This window comes from Triturus cristatus, chromosome 1_2, assembly GCF_964204655.1.
Source record: "Triturus cristatus chromosome 1_2, aTriCri1.1, whole genome shotgun sequence".
Classification (NCBI taxonomy): domain Eukaryota; kingdom Metazoa; phylum Chordata; class Amphibia; order Caudata; family Salamandridae; genus Triturus; species Triturus cristatus.
The window spans coordinates 892,185,458-892,207,732 of NC_140580.1; positions in this window are offsets into that span (position 1 = coordinate 892,185,458).

Consider the following 22,275-nt stretch of genomic DNA (forward strand, 5'->3'; position numbering starts at 1 on the left):
CCTCCTTGGCCCGAGAACTGGACCTGCCACTATCTGTGGACGAAGTTGGGTCGGCAATATTTGGTCTCCAGTCCAGTAAGACCTCTGGTCCCGATGGGTTCCCCATCAAATTTTTAAAATGCTACTGAGAACTCTCGACTACGCATCTATTGGCCCGTTATACTGAGGGGCTGAGGCGTGGCTCTTTTCCTCCAGACCTCGATATTGCCACCATTGTAGTCATACCTAAGGCGGGACAACCTGCAGACTGTAGCTCCTCTTATCACCTGATTTCCCTTATCAACCCAGACAACAAGATTTTGGAGAAGACGTTGGTTGCCAGGCTTAGTTGGATTCTCACATACCTCATACACCTGGGCCAGTGCAGCTACATGCCCGGTAGGAGCACCCAACATTGTATGTGGCGGGTGCCGCAGGCCCTATCTCAAACAGACCACCTGGAGGGTGGTCTGGCTCTTCTGGCCGATTTCCAAAATGCTTTTGACACTGTCTCCTGTTCATTCCTTGAGGCCGTGCTCCAATGGGTGGGCTTTGGACCCACTTTTTGCAGACTGGTGGGGCTGCTGTTCAGTACCCCCACTGCTCAGATTCAGGTAAACGGGATTCTCTCCCCATCTTTCCTGATCCGCGGGGGAACACATCAGGGCTGCCCCCTGTCCCCGCTACCCTCGCCATAGAGCCGCTGGCACGCCTGATGAAATGAACATGCAGGTACGGGCGGGAATGGTAAAAAAGACCAAATTACCCTGTAGGTGAACAATGTGCTGCTTTTCCTTAGTGAGCCACAGACATTGAGTCCTAGATGTCTTGAGATCCTCTAACTCTTTGCAGAGGCATCCGGCCTGCGTGTTAATGCCAGAAAATCTGTTCTGGTGATGGTAGCTGGTGATGCTGCGGAACGACATTGGTGCACCGATATTCCAACCAAACTGAACTCTTTCATGTACTTGGGGATTCACACCTCCTGCTTTCGACACCTGACCTGGTCCCTCAAATATCACCCTCTCACATCAGTGCTGGACCGTGACTTACTCAAGTAGAGCCATTCGCCAGTCAACCCGATGGGGTGCATTGCTGTGTTTAAAATGATGTGTCTCCCCCGACATCTATATGTCTTGACAAATCACCCTCAGTCCATTCCTCGGAAGTGATTTCACTCCTTAACCTCGAAATTTACATTCTTTGTCTGGGCAGTTGGGCGACATCGTGTGGCTTTCGCCTCGGCAAGCAAATCACTGTTTGATGGAGGACTTGACATTCCAGATCACAATGGTTATTATTTTGTGGTACACCTAATCCCTGTAAACAAATGGTTTACTGGGGCTGGGATGGTCCTGTGTACAGTCTTGAACTACACCTTATGGGTCTTGATGGGCTTCTCAATCTGCTTAATGGCATTACCCTGCCTTCCACGGCACCTTCGGGTACTCAAGTGATACGGCTCAATTAGAGAGAAGCCTTGCGCCTCACTCAATGGACTCACCGCTTCACAGACATGACACCGCTGTTGCGTGGCACCTGGCTGGGTCCGGCGGTGGGCTTTGCAGGCTCTTCTTATTGGGATCGCACAGGCATTACCTACCTGGGCAACATTCGCCAGGAGGGGTCCCTGAGGTCCTTTCATGAACTGCAGGACCAATACAGCCTATCTAACACACAATTCTGTTATCTCCAACTGCACCATGCTCTGCTGGGTCACCTCCTGGCAGACGCGCAGATCCCTGAATATAGCCCCCATGAGGCAAAACTCATGACCGGATGTCTGGGCAAGGGTGCAATCGGATCTTTTCTTGCCCCTCCATCATATGTGGAATGGCTGGGTGGGTGGGCTAGATGATGAGGACTGGCGGGAGGTATGCCTGGCCCTGAGGGAACTGGTGATTTCCTCATGCTTGCCGATGGTCCAGCTCAACTAACTCCATGGGACATACCTGTCACCTCAACGACTGCAGTGGACGGGCAATGTGGATCAGGTCGTATGTACATGCAGCTCTGCCTCAGCTGCTAACTTCTATCATGTAGCTAGGTCGTTTCTGGCCTTGACACCCTTCTGGAGTGGGATGAGCCATGAGATTTTAGAGGTCCTCGGCCACCAAGTTGAATTGGACCCTCGGGAGACGATCTTGGGTCTCTTGGAGGGAGTTAGTGAGTCCCGCTCGGAGAGGATTTTCATAGGGGTTGCATTCTTAGTGGCTGTTGGGATATCGCTCACAAATGGAAATGTCCCGAAACCCCCTCCCTGGTGGTTTAGCGGTGAGGTGTTAACTGGTGCCAAGAATAACCAATTTACGAGGCTCAGAGATGAGCCCAAATACATGAGAAAATATGGGGTGGATGGTGTACTTATCGGGTACTGTTAAACCCAATTAAATCAGGTTATTACAAAAAAATGTCAAACCACATCACAGCAAAGTAACAGTCCACCTCTGTTCTAAAACCATGTCCCCCATAATCACTCGTTACCTATATTATATCCTTTTCTGTGATGCTGTAAAGTGCTCTACTCCCTTTGGGCTAGGTGTGTGCTAGGCGTATACTACATACATAAATTCATTTTAGGGGTGGGCATAACTGATATAATTCTCTCTAGAGTAATTACTGCAAAATGTGAAAAGCTTAATCAAGCATTTAGCGCTGTTTTCTAAATTTTTTTTACAGCTTTGTTTATTGACAGTTCAGTAAAAGGCAGATACATAGCACAGTGGTGCACTAACATTTCAGTATGTTGAATAAGCATCACAACACTTAGCGCTAGTTTCTTAGTGCAAAATTCATCCTTGCATTAAAAATGGGCATTTTGCACTAAGAAAATAGCACTAAATGATTCTACAGGACACGAACAGCAGTACCCAGCAGCCCCTCGCTCTCTCTTAGGTCATTGTTCCTTTGCTCCTGCGGTAGCATCTTTGCCCCCAATTACTCTTAAATACTCAGTCTGGCGCTGCAGCGGAAGATTGTTAATTTCTAAAATTGCTCCAATTACTCTGGTGTAATTAAAATCGCACCCATTTGTCTACTTAGGTTTTTAGAGAGTAAAAGGAGGTATGAAAGTGTGTATATGACTATTTTTATTGTATGATTTATAGCTTCATTTATGGAAGATTTTAAATTGTTTAAAGTGAAAATATATGCGTTTGAATTTTTGGCTGGCCATCTCGGGCGGGCCAAACATTCATGCGCACATAGCATGTTCTCCAACCAGGCTGCATTACAGCCTGGGTGGAGAGCATGACCAGGCCCACAGGCCCGGTTTAAGCTCCGAACCACGGCGCTCAGAACAACCTAACACTGCATTGCAGCATTGTGATTGGCTCAGGGGAGTCTGGGTGCATCCTGGGTTCTTCTTGTTCTGTCCGGAGGAAGGAGTGGAGAAACTCACTGAGGACGCAGCGACGCGGACAATGGGATTTTTTTTACCCTCTTCCCCTCACCACCCTCAATCAGCACCAGCCGCCGCAGTTGTTTATGCTATTAAAATGTGAGAAAAAACTGTTTTGAAAAAAATGTTTAAACGCCATTTCTCATGCTTACTCACACATTTATCTTGATGAGAAGCAGAGCAAAAGACACTTTCTTTTTTCAGAGCAAGACATTGTTAAGTGTAGTATCTCTCCCCGCCCCATGTCCCACTCCTGACATAGGAAGGTTAAATTCTCCTAGAGCAGGGGTCTTCAAACTGGGGGACGGGCCCCCTAGCGGGGCATCAAGTGATCCCAGGGGGGCGCCAGGTTCAGGCCAAAAAAAAGCTTTGTTTTCAGCTGCACAAAATGAGGGGCAGTGAGCGCTCTGTAATGGGCCATAACTAACATCTTTTGTCATTTGTATCCTGGCTGGGAGAAGGTGTCAAAAGAGAAGGAGCTTCCAACAGTCTTCGAAAACCCCTTCCCCATTTTTATGAATCACACTGTGGACACTTTTACAAGTTAGTAAGGCCTGCCTGACCAGAAAAGAATGTATGGCAGTCAAGTATTTGATTGCTTTTTTAAATCAGAAACAGAACTTAACTGCAATGTTTAATTAATTCCAGACATATTTAAACATTGTCAATTTAATAGAATAATTGTGAAAATTTCTGAGTGGGGACCGATGATTTTGAAGACCACTGCCCTAGAGGTAGGTGACCTAGGCACAGAAGCAGCATTCATCTTCAGCTATGGCGCTTGCTTCTTTAAGAGACAGACGACTACCTGGAATTTCCATTATATAAGGTCCAGTATATTTTTTTTCTCTGGATGTTAGTGGGGTAAGGGGCATGGAGAATATAGTGGGAGATGTCCAGATTTATTGCCGCAGCCCATTTATTTTTCAGGGTCCTGTCCCCTCACTGAGAACTGGAGTTATATTTCACAACAGTGGGCCTAGTCTGCTTTTGTGATAGATAATGGACGAGGCAGTTACCGTCAGTCACCAAACATACTGGATTGGAGCAGCCACGCTGATTTTGTACGCTGTGCCCACACACCAAAGAGGAATTCCACATCACGTTGGTGACTCAGGCATCACAAACGTTTCTGCCAGGACTTATAATGACGAACTAAGGGCCAAATGTATCACTTACTCACACAGCGCAGTGCAGCAGCTGCAAATTTTGCGTTGCACTATGTAAAAGGAGAAAGGAGGAGATTGCCATCTTTACTAAGGGTGGGCAGAGCAAGCGTAGTGCCTCTACGCGGAGATCCACGATGTTGAAAAAAAAACTCGGCTCTGCTAACTCCCCCCTCCCAAATTAATTATAAGGTTTAAAAAAAGGCACTTACCTGCCGTGGCTGCCTCCTCCTTGCAATGGCAGCTCTGCTTCCTCGTCCTCACGCAAGACATGCAACGTAGGGGTTATCAAAGAAGAATGAGGACGAGGACGAGGGAGGAGAGCGGCCATGGCGAGGAGGAGGCAGCCACGGCAGGTAAGTGCCTTTTTTTTTTACATTACAATTACTTTGGGAGGGTGGAGAGCCGGGTACCTCCGCTCCGCCACAGAGTCTGAGTTTTGCCTAAACTCCGTGTTTGCAATGAAATGCGGAGTAGGCAAAACTCCATATACTCTGCTGGCGGAGCGGAGTTACCCACCTGAGTTTAATATTTACAGAAATATGGTTCTCTCCACGGAGACACCTTTGTGCCGTAGTGCAAGGGTGTCTCTGTGAGTCTAGCATATGTTTTATACTGAAAGGATAGTCTTCCAGTATAAAATACCATGCTTAGACTAACTTTAACCCTTTCCCCTCTTTCTATGTGTGCTGTAAAGTGTAGCACACATACAAAGTCAGAAAAGGAAGGCGAAATGAAAGCATTTCTCCTTCGTTGCGCCTACTTTAAAAGTGCGTCGTTTTCAGACACTAAACCCTGTCTACTTTATTTAGTAAATAGTGTGTGGTTGCATGGGAACACCCACGCTCCACCCATGGTACGCCGCCTTGGTGCTAAGTAATGCAAAGCAGAAGCTTTGCGTTACTTTCACATTATTTCCAGGGCTAAACAAATTTTGCTCTGGAAAATAAATCGGAAAAAAGCTTTGCACCGATTTGCGTCACTTTTGTGATGCAAACACGATGTAAAATCACAGACATAAACTCTCACTTATATTATAAGGTAATAACTGGAAGGTGGGGCAACTTAGCATTGCTCCAAGTATTGATAATCAGTTTCCCCTAAAGCAATGAGGTAATTAAGAACACTTATAAAAATAGTAGTAGCTTTCTTTCATATCGTAATTCAATTAATGGGATTACCCATTCGATGAAATTATTTTCTCACACCTTGGAGCTCGTGTTTTTTCCAGACTATGCAACATGAAAGGCTGATTCTGCCCTGCTATCATTTAAACACCTGATCCGTGGATTGCAGACAGAGCCCCACGGTCTGATCTCAGGTGCTTATTTGAGAAACCAGAATGTCATAATTTGCCTGATAAAACTTGCCATCGGCATATCGCAATTGCTGATTAATTAAATACTAGACCCATGCACAAAATGCAAAGCGATCGATAAAAAATCCTGAGTCTGCTCTGCTTGGACACATGTGCATTAACTAAAAGTGCAATTACTTTTTCGGCCTCGGGATAGAAATCCATTGACGCTTCGCTCCCTTTTTCGTAATTGTCTTTATATAGAGGTGCACCACTGCTGGAATTGCTTTAAAATGTAAGACTTGCCGTTTTATTAAATGAAATATTCGATCTATCACTTTGGCACTGAAGATATTGTATAAAGGTGTTAAAATAGGCTTTTAATCGATGTCTGCTTATTGATTAAATCAGAATGAAGTGGTGAAGGAACACCTTTCAGAGCATTCAAAGTATTGTCGAATTCTCTTTTGAAAAAATCTACTTGTATAACTCCGGTTTTCTCTGGTATATCTAAGTCCCTACATAGAAGTCAACAATATCGACATAGAAAAATATTGCATGTATGCACTGCATAGCCAATTACTATAGAGTTAAATACAGTATATATGTACTAAAGCCACACCTACTTAACCAAGCTTGCCATGCAATGTAGTGTCTAGGTTGATGTGATGTTGCTAAAATGTTTCTATGCAAAGTATTGCCAGCAGCATGGTGACTTGTGTAATAGCTCTATGACAGGTGAACTTCTTTAATGCTCTAGCAAAGAGCAGTTACAAATAGCCCTTCAAACTGTTCAGTATGATGAAAACAAGAAATTCTGAATAGTGCTTGGTTGAAAAAATAAAAATAACTTCTGTTCTAGAGATTTTTTAACTTTGTGGTGGGTATCCTACAAAGGCGTGCTGGATCCCAGCAAGGGAGGGGTGTGCCACTACCTTTAAGAACATTCTCATTTGTGTTGAAGAGAAGTTCCTCCCTGGACCAACTTCAAATAATGATGCTCCATGGACTGAGATGCTGTGGAAATGCTATGCTAGCCAGCTCTTCCCGCTCAAAGGCAAACATCCTCAATAGGGTGGGGAGTGGGAAAATAGAAGATAACAATCAATTTTGACATGGAGGAGAAGAAAAACATGCCCTGTAATCGCCGATCGACCTCAAAGAGCCCTTGAAGCCATGGGCTGCCGGGGTCTGTGTGATTTACCTACCATCATGGGAAGATGTTCTTTTCCAGCGCTTATGATGTTTAAATACCACGCCGCCTGGCTGCGCTGCATAAATATTTAAAAGAGCAGTTTGAGGCTTTCTTTTAATTCTCTGGAGATGGTAAAGTATGTCAATAGAAGTATTCAAATATTTAACACCGCCTGCAATGCCTATTCCAGCAGTTGCAGGTCATTGGACAACGCCTAGGGGGGAAATCCGACAGCCAGTGCAGGACACCCCATCACACATGGAACTGCTGAAGGACCAATGGGGAGGCTGTCTACCATTGCTCAGATATATTGCAGGCAATATTGTTCCACGGCTGTGTGTCAGGACGTTGTATATAGTATTATTGTCCTGCATAAATATCATGTTCTACTTATCATTTACAAAAATATCACCCCATTGTCTGTAGACTGACTGTTATCCCAAAGGAGAGGTATTTTGTAGATTATATTTTGGACACAATTGTTTTGTAAGATGATATTCCCATGACTGTATTGTTGTTCTACACCTTTTGCATCCTGAGATGCACATCTAGATGCTTGTACACTGCTGACAAGAACATGCCTGGACAATCTAATACATGGGTAAATGTTCCCACTGGCCAGAAAGTAGGGTCTGTGGCGTGACTGAGGGCTGCATTGATGACAGCAGGGTAGCTGTGGGGGTTTGTAACGTGGAAATTGTTCCTTTGGCACCGAGACGCCTCGGGGTAATTGTTTGCGCTTTATAAAACTCAAAACAAATCAAGTAGGGGAAGCAAAGCATGTACATGGGATGAATAGTGTGTCATGAAGTGATTTTGAGTGTTGCATTCCATACTGCTATACAAATTAAATCCTTAGTCTCTAGAAGAGGCATAGATTTAACAATACAGTGTTATGCTGAATCCGAGTCGGTATCATGTAACCGCATCTTCCAGTAAGCCTTTTCTGCTGGCTATCGCTACCTGTGGTAAGTCAAGTGTACAAGGAAGTAGCTTGATTATTGACTTGGAATGAAATAGAATCTTAGACCTCACTGTTCTTTATGCCTCTTGTCTCTTCTCTGTAAACAGTAGCAGTGCTTAGCAACCAGTTCAGTTAAGGTAGTGAGTGCTATATTATATCCTTGACAAAGATCACACCCTACAACAAGGAGTGTAGGCACAAACACCCAAACAACATCACTAAACACGGGACAGTGGGAAAGTTTTAGCCATGGCATTAGGATGCTTGACTTTTAATTCTGGCTTTATCACTTTGCCAAAATATGCTGGTTTTGAACTCTGTATTTAAAGCCTGGACAGGTTCCTTAGCACAGAGGCATTTCTTTGGTGAGAGAAGTTCCAGAATCTCACTATCAGAGACACTCGCACCTCAGTTGTGTAATGAGCAAGATCAAAAACTATTGAACCAGATGCCATTTTTTAAAAATAATCTCAGCCTCTCCTTGTAACAAATTTTGGGCTCCTGGGTAATCACATTCTGAACCTATTCTTCTGCTCTTTTTTCCCAAAAAGATAGGAAAAACGTAACTCAAACTAAACACTGATTGTAAGAATGTAATAAGAAAACAGGACTGTAACCCATCAATCATTTGATAGTACCCACAGGGAGAGAACATCCAGTGTCATAGCCCACTCTAAAATATGCTGCAGTGAGAAAGTTATGAATTGTGAAATGAGGAGACCTGCACAGTGGTGTCGGTACTCCTGCTTCACCAAATTATTCGATAATAGTAAAATCATATCCTTCATCATGCCTCCTCTTCTTAACTGCCATGATGTGATGGAGGTGGGCAAGCCACTGAGTGCTTACGTCAAATACCTGACTGTGGCTGCTGAAAGTTCTATTGGACCGTAGAGCCCATAATGAGCCGAGCCTTCATGTGACTTGTCTTCCACCCACGTTCTAATCTCATGTGCCAAGAATTAAAGTAAAGACAAAGCATTAACTTCTGATGATAAGCAAGAGAGGGAAAGACATACCACTCTAGTGACTGAATTGCAAAATGTGAAACAGGAAAACCTAGGATCAATCTCGGCTTTCCCACTTGATCAAATTGTGTGCTCCTAGGCAATTGTTTTATTTCACTTTTCCTCCTCTTCATTATCACACATCAGAGCAGCTTGAAATAAGTATAGGAGTTCAGGATGTTCGTTGTATAAAACCTATTGTATTTCTCATTTAATAACTTCTTATACAGAGCTTAATGCTTCCAGGAACAGGAAATTTTCACCGACTTCCTACCATTTTACACATGGGGGCAGCGTCAGTAGAGTACATAAAAATGAACTATGCCTCCCCCGAGAAAAAAAGTATATATCTCTACCTGCAATTGGCACCTTCCGGGTCAGTGTTCAAAGTGGCTCCAATATGAAAGGAGGATGCCTTTATGTGGCCCCTTTTCCAAGCAGTAGTCTCTGGCTCTCAGGGCCGGACTGGCCGTAGTGGGCATCGGGTATTTTCCCGGTGGGCCGCCAGGGTGGGGGCCGTTTTTGGGCCCCAGGGTGCCGTTTTTGTTCAGGGACTTTTTTACAGCATAGCAGCAATATTGACCCTGTAACAAAATCGCCTGAAACCAGCTCTGCCGCACCCCCAGTCCCCCAGGGGGCCGGCCGAACACTTTGCCAGGGCCGGTTTTGGTTCCCAGTCTGGCCCTGCTGGCTCTGCTGGGGGAGCATCTGAGGCTGTGTTGCTTGACTTGGGAGCCTCCAGACAGCACACACAGAGTTGTCCACAAAAAAGGGATAAAGGCAGAGTGGAACAGCTGCCATGGACTTTTTGTCTCTTGTCTGCCCTCTTTGCTAATCTCACGTTTTCCACCGGGTTCTGTCCTGTCACCATTTGTACTCTGTCTATATCTCAAGTGTCTTGTCTGGGGCAGCATGAGGGCTCAAACAACCACAGTGTTCTATGTTGGAGGATTAATAAAAGGAGCAGCACAGAAAGTGGCCCATGGCCCTAATGCGCGGAAGGAAAATGCCCCACGCACCCAGTTGGTTAGTAAAAGATTGCCTACACTGGAGTGCGGAGGGCCACTATCATCCCTGAGCCCTATGCCATTGCACCTACAGCTCAACTTGTAGGTATAGCTCCAGACCAGGCAACACACATAGTGCCACTGTGAGGAATATGATATTGACTCCCTAAACAGTGTCAGCCGATATCATACAGTGACATGGAAGATGAGCTGCGAACGACTGCACGGAGTGGGATTCCAGCTCGTCTTTGGATGCTCTTAAAAGCCGATGCCCATTTAGGGGTGTGAAAACACCACAGGAGATCAGCTGCAGCCTCTGCAAGATTTTTTCCCTGTGCCCATCCATTTCCAATTAAATCTTCTGTTTTCTTCATCATGTGAATAGAATGGAAACCTTCATATAAGTGCAGCGGTTGCCCTTGGGGTAGTCCTGCTTATTGCTGTGCAAATCCTGGCTAACACATTTTGAGGTGTCCAATCATTGACAGGAGCATGAAATAACGCTGGAACTTACAAAGAAAGTGGATTTTCGTCAATGAAAACGTCTATTGATGTTTCTGCAATTGGTGATCAATACACCAAGCCAAGCTGAACACTCACTCTGCTGAGGCAGCGGTCAGCAGCAGTGATTAAAGGCCATAGATTAATTTAAATAGAGAAAGGGTGGTGATGGCAAGACCAGGACAATGAATTATAAAACGAATCCCACTGTCTCGCCTATATCTAATCACATTGCTTTAAGACTGCTGGATGAATAACTTTATTTAATTCTCAGCAACTGTGATCAGGAGGACAAAATACAGACCATCTCATAGACTACTGAGTGTACACATTTGTTTAACGGTTTATAAATGGGACCACTGTAGTATAAGGCAATGCAGGACATTATAGCCGGGTTGACTAAATAATGTGACAAGTTACAGCACTATTCAGCATAGAGGGTGAGAGGGGGGGGGGGCAGCACAGACCATATAGGCATTTTTGTGTGAAAAAGGCTGCTTTATGGAAACAGGTGCACATCACATGAAAACGCCTGACCTTTGCCTAACAGAACTAAAACCTCGCTATACAACATGTCACTTATAGTCACTGCCCCCCCCATATATTTATCCTACAAATATCTAACTCCTACCCTGCTGCACTTTGGTAATTGTAACCTTTAACACCCTTTACCACTGTTTCTAATAACATCTGTCTTAACTTTCTACAACATAACTTTTAGCCTTATCCATGTGTGTGATTTTTGACCCCCTCCCCACCATTTCTCCGGATTTGCTAAATGGCAACAGCATCAAACTTATCAAAAACCAAGCCAACCTATCGTCCAACTGCCCTGCACCTTGTTCAAGCAACAATGATATGATATATACCAGCCTTTTGCACCTCCATCCAACAAAACCCACCCAAAAGGGGGAAAATTATTGTGGGATCCCATCTAAAATGAGGGTGGCTGGGAGGGAAACATTCACTTTCCTTATGCACCAGCCGTGTCACTGCTCCTGAAATGGTGGTAGCAACCATAAAGTGACTGAATATGTACCTTGGGCTACCATTTAAGCCCGTGGTACACAAAGTACGGCCCGCGGGGAGCCAGCGGCCTGGCAGACCTTCCTAGGCGGCCCGCAGACCTCTTTCACAGAACCACATTTGTAGATGCCAGGCTCCCCGACGCTCTTAATAAACACAAAAGAGGGCTGGTGGAGCAAGCGCGATAACAACATTGCTCCTCATGCTTCAGCGGCACTCTTTTGTGTTTCTCGAGAGCCTCAGTGACATTGCACGCCTGGCGGGAAGCTAAGGCCCCTTTAAAGTCAGCTGTTGCACATTCACAACTGACTTTTAATGGGCCTTGTGAAAGCTTCCTGCTGCCTTTGCCGATGACGTCACCGCCCACAGCCTGCTTTTTTCAACACTGTATGTAGCCTTTGGGGACTGCAGTACATGGGCCTCGCGTGGATCAGGCTAGCCTGTGCCCCTCCACGCCCTCCCAGACCACCTTCTTTGCCAGCTTGCTTGCTGCTAGTCTGTCTTCCTTGCCTTCCTTCAGGTCAGAGATGGACTGGTTTTTGGGTGTTTGTGGGTTAGTTTTACAATGTGCTGGGCCAGGTATAAGATACACCACCAACACTATTATAAAATGTATGGATCTTAAAACAGGTAAAACACATAACGAGCTTTGAAATGTCAAACTTTTGTTATGTATGGTCACTGAAGACTTTGGAAATTGTGCAAGATTTTATTGACTGTCTACTATTGAAATTTATATATTTAAGGCTAGCTGTATTTATACCACCCAGCAGTCAATGGTATCCACAGCCCTGCAAAAGCCTCAAAATATGTAATTCTCTGTTTGTACTTTTTGTGCAAAATGTATGCCTGGCCATATTGACATAACAGGGACAGTAACACATTCTGCAATACCAAACTGGCAGTACATTGCTGCAGAAAGTTTCTCCTCATTGAAGTGCAGAGCATGCTGCTCATTTGCCACATATCTTTTTCTTCGTAGCACTCACTCTGTTTCCTTTGGCCACAAGGTGGGATTTCAGTTAGCTGGGAGAGGAGATGACATTGAAGACCATCACTTGCAATTCCTCACAGTTAACATCCTATCCATATTGAGGGGGCGTTCAGGTGCAGAGAATGTCAACTATGGAAAGTTACATACTGGGACACTGGGACACTGGGAGAATGTGAGAACTTACATACTTCTTCCTGAAGTGTAAAGTTCCCTAAATTCATTTGAATTTGCAGCTGTAATTATAATTTGCAATCCCCATTTAACTATCCTAACCGTACCCTAACTCTTACTCTACCTACTTTCAATTCCCCTTTGTACCTCTAGCCTTAACCCTGCCCCTTCACCAAACTCCACCACTTTACTTAACCCTCACAGTAATCCTTAATCTAAAGCCAGCTCTCAAAAAATCCCAAACCATAACCCCCATCCTAATTCTGTGCTTACCCCATTCCTAAACCAAACCACACCTTTTTAGATTTGCCTCAAAGGCACCATGTGCTAGTGATCTAAGGAAAGGCATTTTGTTGCCATTTCAAGATGAAATGTCCAATGACGTTGCCATAGAAGAAAGTCACTGTTGCTATGCAGGTGTTGGAGAAAAAAAGATTACAACTGTGAATCAAAGTAAAAAAGTAATCCACCCACTAATGTTTCTAGCAGTGGAGTAAAAGAAGTAAAAAATAGGAATATCTCCACCTGAGGGGAAGCGTCTGGCAGATGGGAACTATGAGAGCCTGCCCATCCCTCCACCTCTCCTGACCACCAAACCTTTCTAATCCAGCAATCCTCTGCCAGCCCCTAGAGGCACACCTGTCTGTCCCCCCTTTTTTATCATCCTCTCAGTAACTTGAAGTAAACTTAGTGTGCCCTTTGCCCCCTTATCACAGTTAACACAAGGACACCCAATGCACCCCTTCTAAATCCTCCTCTGGCTGCCAAGCACAGTGTAATACCCTTCTGCCCTTCCATATCTTACCTGCAAAATTATTTATTTGTCGGATTTGTATGGCGCATAGCTGCCCCAGCAACGGGGCGTCCCAGCGCGACCAAAGACAATGAGAGTGGCCGGCAGGAAAGCAGTTTAGACGTGAATCGGGAAAAGCCAGGTCTTAATGGCTTTTCAAAAAACAAAATGACTCTGGATCGGGACCGGAAGCAGATTCCAGAGTTGCGGCGCAAGACTACGGAACGAGCGGCGCTCTCGCTCTCAGAACACGAGGGACATTCACTAACGTCTGGTCAGCCGATCTAAGAGACCGCCGCGACACATAGAACTGTAGCAGATTGGACAGGCCCAAGGGAGCCTGTTGAGTCAGAATCCTATGCGAAACGCGAAGAGTCTTAAACTGGATTCGCTTTTCAACAGGCAGCAAGTGTAACATGGGCAGGATATGGGAAACTTAACAGAATCTCGGCAATGCCACCAGAATACGTGCAGCAGCGTTCTGGATTCTCTGCAGGCGCCTAATACAAGACTTGTTGTCCCCAAGGTACAGAGAATTACCATAATCCAGCCTAGACAGGATTGTCGCTTGGATAATGGTCTGACGCACCCTAGGGGGCAAAAAACGAGCAGAGGCTTCAAGCCACGCAACAGTCCAAAACATGTCCCTGCCACGGCTTTAGCTTGTGTATCGAAGGTAAGCCCACTGTCGATCCAGACCCCCAGATTCTTGCACTCTCAATGCCCCCTGTAGTCCTCCGTATAAACTGAAACACATCCAATGACCATCTGCATTTCCTCTCTCGACTTCTGAGGCACACTCAGTTGCCCCATCGACTCCTATCCTACATCCAGAAAGAACATGTCCCTGCAGTTGCTCAAAGCACATCCAATAACCCTCTCTGCTTCCTCTGTTGGATGCCAAATTCTCAATCTGTGGTCCTCTCTGCCTCCTTACCCCGGTCACCCAAACCACACACAATGGCTCCTTTGCCCATTTGCCTGAGGCATGCCCATATCTATCTCCCTCCTCCTTTGAATCCTAATAGTAGCTTTTCCTGCAGTATTCCAGCCGTGCATAGGAGGGAAGATGCAGCACCTGGCAGTGGGAATTAAGTGTAAAAAAAAGAAACCTGAACTGCCTTAAATACTGTGTGTTTGTGAGTGAGTGTGTGCATATACACAAGTGCATGTCTATGAAAGTGTGTGTATGGGCATGCTTGCGTGTGTGTGCATGTGAGTGTGCATGAGCGTTTTGCCCATTGCCCACCATAGTGCAATAAATAATTCTGGATGTATTAAAGTCAAAGAAGGTGCAGAGAAGAGAGGAACCAATGCAAGTGAATACATGCAACATTACACTACAGTACAGACTTAGTCAACCCTCTTGCCTCCCCTTGTAGCTTTGTAGTTACATCTGCTTTTGAAAAACAGCACTGTCAATTAATGTTTTGAAAAGGTGGTAATTTTTTCTGACAGTAGTAGCCCCGCCCCCACTGGCCCTGCCCCACCTAACCCCGCCCCCTCCTGCCAGCCCATCGGTGCGCACCTTGGCCACAAACCAGACTGTACTTTTGACCCTTGAGATAAAGTTTGTGAGTACCCATCCTTTAGGGTACAGCCCAAAAATAGCCCAACAGTCGTCTGGACCACTCCGTCAATAACCCCCGGGGACACTTCTCCCAAGGTCGGCTGCCCCCTCAAAACCCATTCTGTGGCCTTGTTTTATATTGCTTTGACCTTTGCCCTCATTGGTACAGAAAAAGAAAGAAAGCTATACACATTTAGAAAGACCCGTCTCAAAATGTTATTCAAGCTATAAATAATGCTTTGGAGTTGTATGCCAGCATAGGTAAACCATTATATTAATATTACCATATCATTTAAAAATAATGAAACCTTGATCACGCCTTGGAATGAGGGCCTTGGTCTATGGCTGTTTTCATCTTTCACTGCCCCTTGTTTGCTTCAGGCTCTTCGAGGTAATGTTTCCACACTGGCCTACCCACCGCCCTCTGGGGTAAAGGGGCACTATTTTGAGGGGGAACTCCTGTGCTGTTGTGTTCAGACATATGGTATGCTTTCACATTTTCTGGTGCAATCAAGTTAAAGAAGCATCGGCATAGCCAATAGGTCTCGCTTTTGGGACCCTATAAGTATTTAGTTATGCAGTACAATATCCTTGGTGCAACATCATCAACTGTTGCATGGCTAAACACTTATAAGGTCCCAAAGGTGAGACCTATTGGCTATGCCAATACTTGTTATGATTCTTCTGACCTTTTGCGAGAGTTAGAGCTATTGGCATTGTAAATGACAATGCCTTTACCCATGTTTTGTGGTTTAGAGTGAAGTGGATGCATGTGGTGTGGAGTGGAATTATGTGGGTAGTATTGGAATTGTTAGTTGTGGAATTGGTAGTTGTGGAATTGTGTGATGTGGAATTGTGTGTTGGGCAGTGTATTTGTGTAGTGGAATTATGTGGCATGGTGAATAGATGGGGTGAGAGCTTCACAGAATAGATAGAAAGGAAGATAGAGAGGGATAAGTAGTTTGTGCACCAAGTGCTGAATGAACTCCGGACAGAGGAGCAGAAGGAGTGAGTGAGAAAGAGAGGAAGAAGGGGAGAGCAGGTGACAGACATATAAAGAGGGTGCGCTTGTGTACGCAAGAGCGACCCCAAAAAGAAGAGGAGAGCGTGGGTTTGAGAGACGGAAATGTTGAAAAGGTACGGGAAATAAACTTTGTTCAAAAACGTGAAGTTAATGATATGAGAGAGGACGGGAACAGTGCATGAGAGAGTGAGAGAGAGGGGTTAGAGAGAGTACGAGAGCGAGAGATAGAGATAGAGGGACAAGTGGGAGGGGCACCCAAAGGCAGGTGGGGAGTCAAGAGCTGTACCAGTGCACAGCATGAGAAGGTAAAGGTAGATAGTATGTGTACGCAGATAGTATAGACAGAGAGTGTGAGGAATGGAAGAGAGGGGTAGTGGGAGGGAGAGATGAGGTGGGAGGGAGAGATGGGGGAGTGGGAGGGAGAGGCATAGTGGGAGTGTGAGGGAGAGATAAGAGGGGTAGTGGGAGGGAGAGATGATGGGGGAGTGGGAATGGGAGGGAGAGACGAGAGGGGTAGTGGGAGTGGGAGTGTGAAGGAGAGATGAGGGGGGAGTGGGAGGGAGAGATGAGAGGGGTAGTGGGAGTATTAGTGTGAGATAAGAGGGGTAGTGGGAGGGAGAGATGAGGGGGATTGGGAAGGAGAGATGGGGAAGTGGGAGGGGGAGGGGGAGTGTGAGTGTGAGGCAGAGATAAGAGGGGTAGTGGGAGGGAGAGATGAGGGGGAGTCGGAGGGAGAGATGAGGGGGTAGTGGGAGTGGGAGTTGGAGTGAGTGATGAGTGGGGAGAGGCAGGGAGAGATGAGAGGGGGAGTGGGAGTGTGAGGGAGAGATAGGGGTAGTGGGAGGGAGAGATGAGGGGGGAGTGGGAGGGAGAGATGGGGAAGCGGGAGGGAGAGGGGTAGTGTGAGTGTAAGGCAGAAATAAGAGGGGTAGTGGGAGGGTGAGATGGGGGATTGGGAGGGAGAGATGGGGGATTGGGAGGGAGAGATGAGAGGGGTATTGGGAGTGTGAGGGAGAGATGATTGGGTTGGTGAAGGTGCAAGGGAGAGATGTATTTTATTGTAAACAAGCAATGACGTTACAAAAGAGAGCTAATATCCTCACCAAATGCACCAAGATGTACCATAATACCACAAATGAATGTGTAATGAAACCGGTGCTCGTGTAAAGCGCTCCAATAGCTACAGGTCGAAATTGCGCTGTACAAAACTCCTAAAAAAAGAATGTTACCATGCGTAATGCAACTGGTGCTCGTGTAAAGCGCTCCATAGCACAGTGACTGCATCAGGCACACAGGAAGAATGTGACAGAAACAATGCTACCTGCACCAGCTGCAGGCACACAGAAACAGCTGCAGCACTATCTGCATGAAGTAAACACGTAGTGAAACAGCAGCAATGCTAGTGACACCTCGTGTACATAACACAGTGACTGTATCAGGCATACAGAATGAAAGTGACAGCACCAACACCACCTGCATCAGCTGCAGGCACTGAGATTAAGAGTACTGCCTGCTACAAGCATAGAGTTATACTGTGAGAGTAGCAGCTTTGTTTGACAAAACGTATATTCTTCATGAGCTGGTGTCTGGAATGGACCAATGGGGACGCAGAGCTTACATGTCCCTGTCCTAGGAATGGTTACCTATCTTCTTTCTTGGGATGGAGGTTTTTCTCTGTAGTTTAAAAAAAGCAGATTTTTAAACCAATTGTAGAACGAGGCAGACAGCCTCCAAGTAAAGTTGTGTATTTATGTTCTCTCCAGGTCTGGCAAATACTGCCGGCAAGTGTACTCATAAAGTGACCTTTAAAACCATTTTACATGTGACAAATGCAACATGCCAAGTCTGCATTAAAGTGTAGCATTTCTCACAACGTTTCTGATGAATTTCTTGCAAAGTTATCTTTTAGCCACGAGGTCTGGCCAGTGCACTGTTAGGGGTGATGGGGGCGGGGTGGCAGAGGTGGGCAATTGGGAGGGTGAAACAGCGTTGGGCACTGCACGGGAGATTGGGGAGATGAGATATGGACAAGCTGACAAAAAAATGTGTAATGAAACCGGTGCTCATGTAAAGCGTCGAGATCCCTTTGTATAAAGCAAAAGAGAAGGGGGTAATTAATACAGAGCGGAAAGAGGTCTCAAACTTGGAGTAGTGGTGGGGGCAGGCAAGTGGGAGGGGTGAGATGGTGTTGGTACGGAATAGGAGATCCGGTAAATCGGGGAGATGAGTCATCCGCAAGATGATAAAACAAGGAATGCGCGTGAGAGAGAGGGGGAGCAGGAGGTGAGCCCGGGAGTGGTGCATGCGTGCGCAGTCTGCTCATTTTCAAGCACTGCACTCATGCTTGTGGCGCGCCCCTGCTCGCTCCCGCAAGGTGGTTTCCGCCACAAGCACGAGTGTGTGCTTGAAAATGAGCAGAGCGACGGCTAAAGGCCCTCCTATGCAGCGCATGCACGCTGCGTATGCGAGACCTAAAAATATGAAAAGCTTGTAATCTACATCTCCCATACTAGAAAGAGAAACAGGGTATCACATTTGAAGCTGTAGTGCTTCCTAGTGTGTGAATAAGAGAGTCTGCACTATGTTGCCATCATCAGCAGAGGATTCTGTAGTGTACTCAACAGTGACCATGGGTCTGTTTTAAGCAGTACTGAGTCAGTGCATAATGCGGTATCTTCAGCAGGGTGTCGGGTACTCACTGATATGAGCTGCCATCCGCATAGCTATTGTGCCTAATCGACATTTGGGGTATACACACTGGGCCTTGACCCATCCAATCTAATCCAACATTACAACATGGGCCTCTGCCATATAAACCCCCCTCTTAAGAAAACCAATATGGTCTCCGCACCAGGGTAGGACTGGGACAAAAAATATAGGCCCAGGCATCCAAATAAAAGCGTTCCCATTAGTGAATTTGATAGCTACAAAAGGGGCCCGTGTTTGCAAATTGAGTCAGTTTGGAACTTGTGAAGACACACTGTAAACAAAGTCTGGAAGCATGCATGGATTTAGATTTTGCTTTTGGCAATATTTGTTTTAATATCCGGGAAATCAACAATAAAAACTGGCCAAGTCGACCAAGGAAAAGGCCCATGAACAGCTGCAAAAATGGCCTACACACTGACCTGTCAGACCAGCCCATCGACCTCTCACTGATTGCCCTATAGACCTGTGTGACCTGACCCTCGCCTTGAAATGTGTGAATATATCGTTTGGCTGCATTATTAACTCCTGCCATGTCCCATGAACACATATTTTTGTATGCCTGTTTTTGAAAAAAATATTTGTATCCTTCATTTTTATGCACACAAAAAAGAAGGCACCATAGTCACGTGCAACATGCACCATTATCCACATTGTTCTGTTAAGAGTACACAATGCTGCATCAAGTTTTATAGTGCAAATCGTGAGGCACACATTTATGCAGTAAATAGAAAACAGAACACAGTAAATAAGGCAATGCATTTCTTATTTCGCACGAGTCTGACTAGCTGTCAGGCCGGACATTGTACCAAGGCACCCTTCTGCGGACCCCAGCCCATTGAAGGCTCTCCACCATACCTAGATCTTCTAAAACTTACAGGAACATCCTCTGCTGCGATATGTCACCTTCTCTGCTGCCATATAGAGGTCCATCTCTTGTCTTTATTCATGTATGGAAGGTATCTCTGGTGCTCCCTAATACTTAGCCACATCACTTTGCCGCTACTAGGCCCAGGGCACTAGAGAGAAGTTTAAAGCATGGAATGCCATCATCGTTTGGGATCCCTAACAAAACAATTCACGGCTCGAGCAGAAGTGACACCTCAAGAATGCTTGCGAGTTCCTGGATGATCGCTTTCCAGTAGGTTTGTATATGGAGGTGGTGCAGATCGGGGTGTACAAAATCTCCCTACTTCCACGGATAGAGTAATCACACAGTTACACGCACTTACACTCATCATACACTTGGGCCCATTTTACTAACATACGCTCAAATACTCTACCAGCACTGAACCTGTGGAAAGAAAAACTCCTAAACACCCTGCATCTACACTGAGGTCGATAAGACCTAGTTATTGTAACTGTCCTGAGTCATGATCTAAACAATCTATACAACAATAATCAAAATAGAGTACTCAATAATTGACAAGAAATAACCACCAACACTGTATTTAAAATTATGATACTTTATCTAAAAATTAGTCAAAGAAAATCAATCAAAGTAAATCATTTTTCTCATAATTACCTATTCTAGCTAAATGTCAGAATGGGTCAGGACAGGTCTCTCAGTAGAAGTCTCCCGAGTCGCCGTCCTCACAGCATAGTTCCTCACCAATGCAGGTTTGGGAAGAAGTGGCCTTAGACCCTCTCTAGGCTAACAATATTTATAATGATTTAAACAAAAGAAAGCAACATAAAATGTTTTAGATATCCGCTGAACCACTGAGCAGAGCGAGCAGGAAAGGATGTAGCATCGCTACATTTTGAAAAATCTCCGCTCAGAAAAAATCACAAAAATAAAAAGACGTAACACGGAACTAGAAATTCTAAATGTAACTCTTCATGTTCATATTTCCTCGGCACCAGCGCTATAATCACAAAGTCTATTAGGGCTCCTTTGTCCTCCAAGGTTACTCAGATGTATTTGGACAATAGCCCAGAACTGCTGTCCTCACGGAAATTTTCAAACCAGGCGAAGACTGTGGTCAGATGACTCTCGACCATGTTCAGCAAGGCCTTCTCATCAGAATTCAATTACTCGAGCCCAGGCTGCAAACGGCAGGCATTTTATACCAGGCCAAAACGTACCATCTTAATTAAAAGAGACAAAAACAACGTTACCACAGCATAGTGATTAAACAGTGTTAACCCCACTAATACCCTTATGTGTATGTAATTATCTAGCCTTTGCAACACAGAAAAGCATTAATACACAACAATTCAAAAGCGTTTTGTGCTTTAAAATAAACAGCACTCAGCAACGTTTATTTAATAAAACATGCACATTATTAAAGCAATACGAAAGCATTCCCACGTGTCGTTTTTCTCTCATTAGTACGTATTGGTTAGTTAAAACATTTACACAAAACAAATAATTAGTAATTATTAATTAATATTTTTAATTCTCGACAAATAGACAAACCAGAGCTTAAAAAACCCAATAGATTTTCATCAGAAAACTCTGCTCCAGCAATCCCCCCTTTGGTGATATTATCACCAAATAAACAACCCAAAAAAAAAAATGTAGTGAAATTTAGTCCCATTTTATGAGAAATTGGAAATGTCTTTTTCTCCTTACACAACACTACACACCAGACACTCTTTCATCATCCCTCTTTGTTTCCAAGTAAACACTCTCCCTTTAATTTCTTTTTCCCTCCCCTGTTTTTACAACGCAAACACACCAATCTTAGTATCAATAAAGCAACAACATGTCAAAGGAAACAATATCTTACCTATAATAGTACTACCTATTTTTGCAATAAAACTCTTAACAGCTATCACCTTATTGGCTAATTTAGTCCAGATACTTTCAGCTTCTAGTGGTACTAATTCTTCATGCAAATCAGTAATATTTTTGATATAGACCTTCAGGTCTTTGCTTTCATCTGGAATGTAAGTGCAACAATGTTGAACTTTCAGCATTCCACAAACTCCACCCTCCTTAGCTAATAGAATATCAAGGGCAAGTCGATTTTGCATAGACATGCCACGTACGGCAATCAATTCCGTATTCACCAAAAGAAACCCTCCAGCGGTATTTGTCGATAAGCGATCCACCACTGTTGACAGTTTCCGAATTCCATAAGCATTCAAAGAAATTCCCACTGCTGGAATTAAAGCTCCAAAAATGTCACCCACTATTTCAGACCAAGTTTCTCTCTTAAAACGCGTTAGTAAATTAATATGTTCTACATCTTCTATTCTATCTATATGAAAGATCTTTGGAAAGACCAGGCCCACATAACACGTGCCATACCAATGGTCAGGCAACCTGTAATAAGCCTTGTTCCCACAAACATAATACACTCCTGGGAAAATTGTATCTTCTCCACCTCTGAAACCCCATCCTGTTGCAATGAAGTATGTATCATGACACTCACTAGTCCCAACAAAATATGTATCATATTGGGATTTCCTCCTTGTAATGCACAGCTTACCCTTCTGTGGTGCATCTAGAGCTAAAGTTGGACTA